The 7941-nt window shown below is 36.8% G+C and overlaps 1 pseudogene; it reads left to right on the top strand.

The window, feature by feature from the left end:
• Positions 1 to 1576: 1576 nt before the first annotated feature.
• Positions 1577 to 7537, top strand: LOC149196135 (putative ubiquitin-conjugating enzyme E2 23; annotated as a pseudogene).
• The last annotated feature ends 404 nt before the right edge of the window (positions 7538 to 7941 follow it).

Raw genomic sequence — 7941 nt, 5'->3', positions numbered from 1 at the left:
TGTCACAATGGCTACCCTTTTGTGCATGCAACATGTGTTTTTCCTAACACAATTACTTTTACTTCAATGCACATAATCTTTTCATGAAACAAGTATGGATTCTTGTTCTTGTATGAACACTATTCATATGTGTCTTTTAAGAAAAGAATCTCTATTTTTGTTTCAAGAGATCTCTCATAAAGCCATTATTTTCATACATGAAGTATGCACACTTTTTCTAAAAAGAAACTATCTTAATGACTATTATTTATGTGTATATAAAACATACGTTTTCTTCAAGAAAGTTAGTAATGATTATCTATGTGCCTAGAAGCACATGCTCCCTTCAAGAAACTAAAATGAAGCGAATCTAGCTCATTAGCTATTTCTATCATGCATGCAATGCATAATTATTTCACAAGAAACTTCGAAAATTAGCTAGTATCACAATGCATTTAAGCATATATCCCTTTTCAAGAAACTTTTATTAAATAAAAAATACATATTTTATTCAAAGAAAACTTGGCCACTTTTCACACTATGTCCTCAAGAAGTTTACATGTCTCACCATCTTTTCTCAAGAAGATATTTTGGCTACTTAGCAAGAATTTCGTTAATTTATTCCAAGAAAATGACAAAGTGACACAACATTTAACACACAAGATTCACATGTAATCTTTCTAAGAGAAACTACATATTTACTTTATAAGAAAAACTACATATTTACTTAGCTTTTATGTCCACACATTTTTTTCACATTCTTCATTGCATACTATTATGTATATATTATCTATATTTGGTAAGAAATCTTTCAAAAAGATACCCAAATAAACATACATATATTTTTCCTTCAAGAAAGTGAGCAAGTTACTTATCTTATCCATGGCAGCCTCCTTGCCTCCATCACCTTCAACACGGAGAAAGAACTTCCTTTCAATAATAATGTGTGAAAAGTTCGATCCTTGCACTGCAAACACTTCCGTGCATTCACCACACATGTTAGAACTATGTCTTGAAAAAGCCTTTGAATATCATATGCATGCTTTATTCCATGACACCAGCCACAAACTGAACTGAGACAGAGGAGCATTCGATGGAGTTAACACATATTGGAACCACAGTACTCATTGTGCGTGGCATAGCTAATCTCTGCAATAATGTACAATCCATAATAAGCCATCGAAAAGTTCAACCGTGTGTTTTTATCCATCCCCCACGCAACCAGTGCACACAAGTTTACTGTCCCCCTCGCAAACAGTCCACACAATGCCTGGTGTTTGGTTCATTCCCACGCAAAACCTCTTCCCTTTTCCGTAAGATATCTTCGGTGAAATAAAGAAAGTTAAAAGCGGTTATCAAGAAATGAAACCTAACTAAAACGGTTAAAGATAAACTTTATTAATTACGCCGTAAGGCGTTCCCCTCTGAAATCAACCTCCCAAAATGTCTTCGTGTCGTAATCGTAGCCCTTAGATCTAGTGTTAGACGATTGGAGAAAAATGAACCGTTGATTAAGAGGTTAAAGTTTTTTAGGGTTTAGAGGGTGTTGAGGGGGCGGCGGCGGACCTGCAGAGGCGGACCTGCATGCGGGTGTTGAGGGGGCGGCGGACCTGCAGAGGCGGACCTGCATGAGGGCCGCGTAGTCGTGCGTTGCCAGCGTGTCCGGGGCAGTTCTTCAGCAGTTTTCAAGAATAGTATTTGGCTGTGGGGTAAATGGAAGGAAAATCGCGAAGAAGGTACAGTTTGCGATGTGGAAGTGGGATCAGTTTGCGTCAGTTGGATTACTGTAGCAAATCCTGGTTACAATTCTCAGTCCAGTATCGTCCCTGCAATGCAACAGGACCCTAAGCAGCTAAAGCTATTATCTTGTTCTTCACATGCTAATTGGCGGCTGAGCGACTGGTGTCTGCTTCCTGCATCAGAAAAGAGGATGCCAAAAGTTAGGGATAATATTGTTGATGGGGTACTAACTGTGAGCAACAAATGGACTAAGGTCGATGTGATATGGCAAGATGGAACAAGGAGTTGCGGTGTAGATTCTAGAACTCTGATTCCCATTTATGATCTTGGGGATCATGACTTCTTTCCTGAACAGTATGTATTGAAGGGGTATTCGGATGTTAGAGCCAGACGAGTAGGAGTTGTAAAGAATGTGGATTGGAAGGAGCGCAGAGCAAGAGTAAGGTGGCTCATGTCTGTGGATTGTCCAGGAGATAAAGGCAAATTTGATGGCGAGGAGATGGTAAGTGTGTATGAGCTAGCTCAGCATACAGCTTACAACACCTTAATTGGGGGCATCGTTAGTCTCTCTTCGGTCTCAGAGGAAACAGAAGTGCCTGGCATAGTCAATCAGTTGGTTGTCCAGACAGACTGTAAGGATGAAACAAGAACCAAAAATGTTGTTGAGACTACAAACCAGAAAACTCGGAAAGGAAAACAGAAGGCAGAGCTCGACAATAGTCTTGAAGAATCCAATATATCCTGGTTTGGGAATGTCATAGGTCGTAAGGATGGAGACATTGAGGTAGCATGGGCAGATGGAATGGTGTCAAAGGTATGCTATTTTGCTATTTTTTTGCTTGATTACAGTAGACTATTGAAAAAGGAAATATTTTTCATTATGTCTTTTAAGTACTATGTTTTATTTGAGGAATTGATCATGTTTTATTTATTTCCACTAGAATGGTCTGCCGGCTTTAGCAGATCACAATGCTCTGGCTATCACGGAATGAACAGTATCAGTTCACTTTGATTCACTAAAGGTTACTTATTTTTTTTTGTTATCTAGGTTGGACCTCACCAAATATTGGCAATTGGTAAGCATGAACGTGATGCTGAATAAGATAAAGATGTTAAAGTTGATCCTGGAAACTTGGAAATTACTGATTTTCCTTTAGTTAAGTGGATAGCCAATAAATTTGATGTGAAACTGGCAAAGGAGGAAGATACAATAGTTCATAACTGGTCCCGAAGTAATTTGCATGAGCCAGGTCACTTCAAACATTTTGATAGTGTAAAGAACCCTCTGGATCACTTCTATGTGAAAGAAACAGGCCAGGTACATTTATCTAAGGCCATTTTTTTCTCATCCTTCTTTGTAAATTTTGTTGCCAAAAGCAATGTTCTTTTTCATGGTGGATTATGATTGAAATTTTTGCACAGGCTAGCTTAATGGCATGTTTTTTTCATTCTTCTGTGATTTTTGTTTCCAAAAGCAATGTTTTTTTTCATGGTAGAGTATGATGGAAATTTTTGAACCTCTTCTTGCAGGCTACTAATATGAAGCAGAAATGGATAAAGAAAGTTCAGCAAGAATGGAACATTCTTGAAAAAAATTTACCAGGTTTGTTAAATGGAAGTCATGATATTTACACAGACTGTTAGGGAATAGTTTATCTGGACACTTAGTTATGTTTCCTTCCTTTTTCCGTTCTGTTACTTTCCCTTTTATTGCTTCCAGTGATCCTAGGAATTGCTTTCTCACTCACCCACTGTATTCGCACTAACATTTTAACTTTCTAGGGTTCTCTTTACTTTTTATCCACGAGTGAAAAGTTATCCAGTGCCATGTATTTGAACATTTTCTTCCATTGATCATAATTGATGTCTTTAATGTAGTAGAAAGTTACAACCCAACAACTGTATGCATTCAGGAGGGAAATAGTACATTTCTTGTAACCCAACTGTTCATGTGGATACAGTGTACTCATGGGCAAACAGTATCTCATGGGCAAACAGTATTTCAAGCCCTTTATTCCCTTGGTTGTTAAAATGAAGGTTGTTCTAATTATATCATATATAAAATCTGCATTGATTGGACAGATACAATTTTTGTGAGAATCTATGAAGATAGGATGGATTTGCTCAGGGCTGTGATTGTTGGAGCAGCTGGCACTCCATATCAGGATGGGCTTTTCTTCTTTGATATTCATTTTCCATCCAAGTATCCTGATGTACCACCTGTAAGCACTTAATTGCAACTGTTTGATTTGAAAGTGAATTTGAGATCTCGTGGTTTCTTTTATGATGAAAATTGTCATTTCGCTTTATGTTGGCTTTCAAATTTGCAGCAAGCTTACTACCATTCTGGTGGACTAAGGTTGAATCCGAATTTGTATGACGATGGGAAAGTTTGTCTGAGTCTTTTAAACACATGGATGGGCAAAGCTGATGAACTCTGGAACCCATCATTATCAAACGTTCTACAAGTCCTTGTTTCCATTCAAGGACTAGTACTAAATGACAACCCTTATTTTAATGAACCCTCATTTGTGAGAGAGATTGGTTCAGCTGAATGGGAGAAGAACTCTCTAACATACAAAGAAAACTCCTTTCTCCTATCATGCAAGTCAATGTTGTACATACTACGCAAGCCCCCAAAGGTAGAATCTGGAGAGATTTTCGTTTCTAATTATCTTGTTTAACCCTTTTTTTTTCTGAATCATTTTGAATCCATTGATTGTGGTGTGTGCAGCATTTTGAAATGTTAGTTAAAGAGCATTTTAAAAAACGCGGTCATTATATTCTTCGTGCATGTGATGCTTATGTGAAAGGGGCTCCAGTTGGATCACTTTCAGAAGATTGTACGTTGCCACCAAATGTTGGAGCAGAGTCTCAGACTCAGAATAGTAGTTCTGTTGGGTTCAAGCTTATGTTGATTAAAATTGTTCCCAAACTTATTTCAGCCTTCATGAAGTTGGAGTAGATTGCCAAGAATTTCAGTAGACAATAGCCAAAGAATCCAAGGGACTCTGAGAATTATAGATGTGTGGTTATTTCTTTCAAATGATTTACATGGCGTTCAAGAGCTTATGTACAGTTGCAGAAGGTTTTAGATTGTGGATTATATTATAGATTTACCACATTCTTGCTTATCTTATGTTTATGTTTAAATGTGATTACATATTTATTGCAACGTGATTTTGGGAAAACGGATTGATTTGGTAATTTCTGTTACATGTTTAGCATTTTGCTCTCTCCTGTATGCATTTTAAGTAACTGTTTAGATATTTGTTTAGTTGGTATAAGTATTATAAATAATTAATTTTTACGCCGTTGTATGAGCTAGCTCAGCATACAGCTTACAACACCTTAATTGGGGGCATCGTTAGTCTCTCTTCGGTCTCAGAGGAAACAGAAGTGCCTGGCATAGTCAATCAGTTGGTTGTCCAGACAGACTGTAAGGATGAAACAAGAACCAAAAATGTTGTTGAGACTACAAACCAGAAAACTCGGAAAGGAAAACAGAAGGCAGAGCTCGACAATAGTCTTGAAGAATCCAATATATCCTGGTTTGGGAATGTCATAGGTCGTAAGGATGGAGACATTGAGGTAGCATGGGCAGATGGAATGGTGTCAAAGGTATGCTATTTTGCTATTTTTTGCTTGATTACAGTAGACTATTGAAAAAGGAAATATTTTTCATTATGTCTTTTAAGTACTATGTTTTATTTGAGGAATTGATCATGTTTTATTTATTTCCACTAGAATTGTCTGCCGGCTTTAGCAGATCACAATGCTCTGGCTATCACGGAATGAACAGTATCAGTTCACTTTGATTCACTAAAGGTTACTTATTTTTTTTTGTTATCTAGGTTGGACCTCACCAAATATTGGCAATTGGTAAGCATGAACGTGATGCTGAACAAGATAAAGATGTTAAAGTTGATCCTGGAAACTTGGAAATTGCTGATTTTCCTTTAGTTAAGTGGATAGCCAATAAATTTGATGTGAAACTGGCAAAGGAGGAAGATACAGTAGTTCATAACTGGTCCCGAAGTAATTGGCATGAGCCAGGTCACTTCAAACATTTTGATAGTGTAAAGAACCCTCTGGATCACTTCTATGTGAAAGAAACAGGCCAGGTACATTTATCTAAGGCCATTTTTTTCTCATCCTTCTTTGTAAATTTTGTTGCCAAAAGCAATGTTCTTTTTCATGGTGGATTATGATTGAAATTTTTGCACAGGCTAGCTTAATGGCATGTTTTTTTCATTCTTCTGTGATTTTTGTTTCCAAAAGCAATGTTTTTTTTCATGGTAGAGTATGATGGAAATTTTTGAACCTCTTCTTGCAGGCTACTAATATGAAGCAGAAATGGATAAAGAAAGTTCAGCAAGAATGGAACATTCTTGAAAAAAATTTACCAGGTTTGTTAAATGGAAGTCATGATATTTACACAGACTGTTAGGGAATAGTTTATCTGGACACTTAGTTATGTTTCCTTCCTTTTTCCGTTCTGTTACTTTCCCTTTTATTGCTTCCAGTGATCCTAGGAATTGCTTTCTCACTCACCCACTGTATTCGCACTAACATTTTAACTTTCTAGGGTTCTCTTTACTTTTTATCCACGAGTGAAAAGTTATCCAGTGCCATGTATTTGAACATTTTCTTCCATTGATCATAATTGATGTCTTTAATGTAGTAGAAAGTTACAACCCAACAACTGTATGCATTCAGGAGGGAAATAATACATTTCTTGTAACCCAACTGTTCATGTGGATACAGTGTACTCATGGGCAAACAGTATTTCAAGCCCTTTATTCCCTTGGTTGTTAAAATGAAGGTTGTTCTAATTATATCATATATAAACTCTGCATTGATTGGACAGATACAATTTTTGTGAGAATCTATGAAGATAGGATGGATTTGCTCAGGGCTGTGATTGTTGGAGCAGCTGGCACTCCATATCAGGATGGGCTTTTCTTCTTTGATATTCATTTTCCATCCAAGTATCCTGATGTACCACCTGTAAGCACTTAATTGCAACTGTTTGATTTGAAAGTGAATTTGAGATCTCGTGGTTTCTTTTATGATGAAAATTGTCATTTTGCTTTATGTTGGCTTTCAAATTTGCAGCAAGCTTACTACCATTCTGGTGGACTAAGGTTGAATCCGAATTTGTATGACGATGGGAAAGTTTGTCTGAGTCTTTTAAACACATGGATGGGCAAAGCTGATGAACTCTGGAACCCATCATTATCAAACGTTCTACAAGTCCTTGTTTCCATTCAAGGACTAGTACTAAATGACAACCCTTATTTTAATGAACCCTCATTTGTGAGAGAGATTGGTTCAGCTGAATGGGAGAAGAACTCTCTAACATACAAAGAAAACTCCTTTCTCCTATCATGCAAGTCAATGTTGTACATACTACGCAAGCCCCCAAAGGTAGAATCTGGAGAGATTTTCGTTTCTAATTATCTTGTTTAACCCTTTTTTTTTCTGAATCATTTTGAATCCATTGATTGTGGTGTGTGCAGCATTTTGAAATGTTAGTTAAAGAGCATTTTAAAAAACGCGGTCATTATATTCTCCGTGCCTGTGATGCTTATCTGAAAGGGGCTCCAGTTGGATCGCTTTCAGAAGATTGTACGTTGCCACCCAATGTTGGAGCAGAGTCTCAGACTCAGAATAGTAGTTCTGTTGGGTTCAAGCTTATGTTGATTAAAACTGTTCCCAAACTTATTTCAGCCTTCATGAAGTTGGAGTAGATTGCCAAGAATTTCAGCAGACAATAGCCAAAGAATCCAAGGGACTCTGAGAATTATAGATGTGTGGTTATTTCTTTCAAATGATTTACATGGAATTCAAGAGCTTATGTACAGTTGCAGAAGGTTTTAGATTGTGGATTATATTATAGATTTACCACATTCTTGCTTATCTTATGTTTATGTTTAAATGTGATTACATATTTATTGCAACGTGATTTTGGGAAAACGGATTGATTTGGTAATTTCTGTTACATGTTTAGCATTTTGCTCTCTCCTGTATGCATTTTAAGTAACTGTTTAGATATTTGTTTAGTTGGTATAAGTATTATAAATAATTAATTTTTACGCCGTAAGGCGTTTCTCTCTGAAATAAACTCTCCAAACTGTTGTCGTGTCAAAATATGTGCCATTCGATTTCGTTGTTAGACGTTAGACGATCGAGTAATCCTTAACCGTTGATTTGAATTAC

Source organism: Pinus tabuliformis, chromosome 2_2 (genome assembly GCF_031772625.1).
Source record: "Pinus tabuliformis cultivar Carrire ecotype Pingquan chromosome 2_2, CPIR1, whole genome shotgun sequence".
Classification (NCBI taxonomy): Eukaryota; Viridiplantae; Streptophyta; class Pinopsida; order Pinales; family Pinaceae; genus Pinus; species Pinus tabuliformis.
Note: the sequence above shows the minus strand (reverse complement) of the source record. Positions and strands in the feature narration are given on the sequence as shown.